Consider the following 783-nt stretch of genomic DNA (forward strand, 5'->3'; position numbering starts at 1 on the left):
ACTGTGCCTAGTGTGGCCGCATGAAATCGAATTTATAATATCAGTTTTATAAAACCGATTTTAGCTAATTCGATATTATCCCGTAGTGTAGACGTGGCCTTAGTATACAGACATCTAATGCAAGAAGTATGGGGCATAAACAGAAAGAACTAGATGTGCTAATTGATAAACATAAATGACGTAGCTGGCATCCAAGAGAGTTGGTGGAATAATATACATGACTGGATTATTGGTATAGAAGGGTACAGCTTGCCCAGGAAGAACAGACTGAGGGAAAAAAGAGAGGAGATGTTGCCTTATATATATAAAAATGTATACACTTGGACTGAGGGTGAGATGGAAATAGGAGACACTTGTTGAAAGTCTCTGGGTAAGGATAAAAGGTAAAAAAACAAGGGTGATGTCATGTAGGGGTCTACCCAGGAAGAGGAGGTGGATGAGGGGACCTGCTACAGAAGCGCGGGCAGAGCGCTCTGGGGCTGGCGGTAGGCGGAGTGTGCACCTCGGAGAGGGGTAAATCTAGGGGACTGTGTTGAGAGGAGCTGATTATGTCTGCGGTGGGGGAGTGTCGGGGGGCGATAGGGGTTTAGTCCATAGGCGTCTGTGGGGAGGCCTCATCTAACTAAAATCATCCAAAGCACACGATTTGGTGATGATGGGGGACTTCAACCAAGTAGACATCTGTTGGGAAAATAACACAACAGGGCACAGATTATCCAACCACGATGTACCAGAGACAATTTTTTACTTCAGAAGGTAAAGAAAGCCAGTACGGAAGAAGTT

This window comes from Chelonoidis abingdonii, chromosome 8 (assembly GCF_003597395.2).
Source record: "Chelonoidis abingdonii isolate Lonesome George chromosome 8, CheloAbing_2.0, whole genome shotgun sequence".
Lineage (NCBI taxonomy): Eukaryota > Metazoa > Chordata > Testudines > Testudinidae > Chelonoidis > Chelonoidis abingdonii.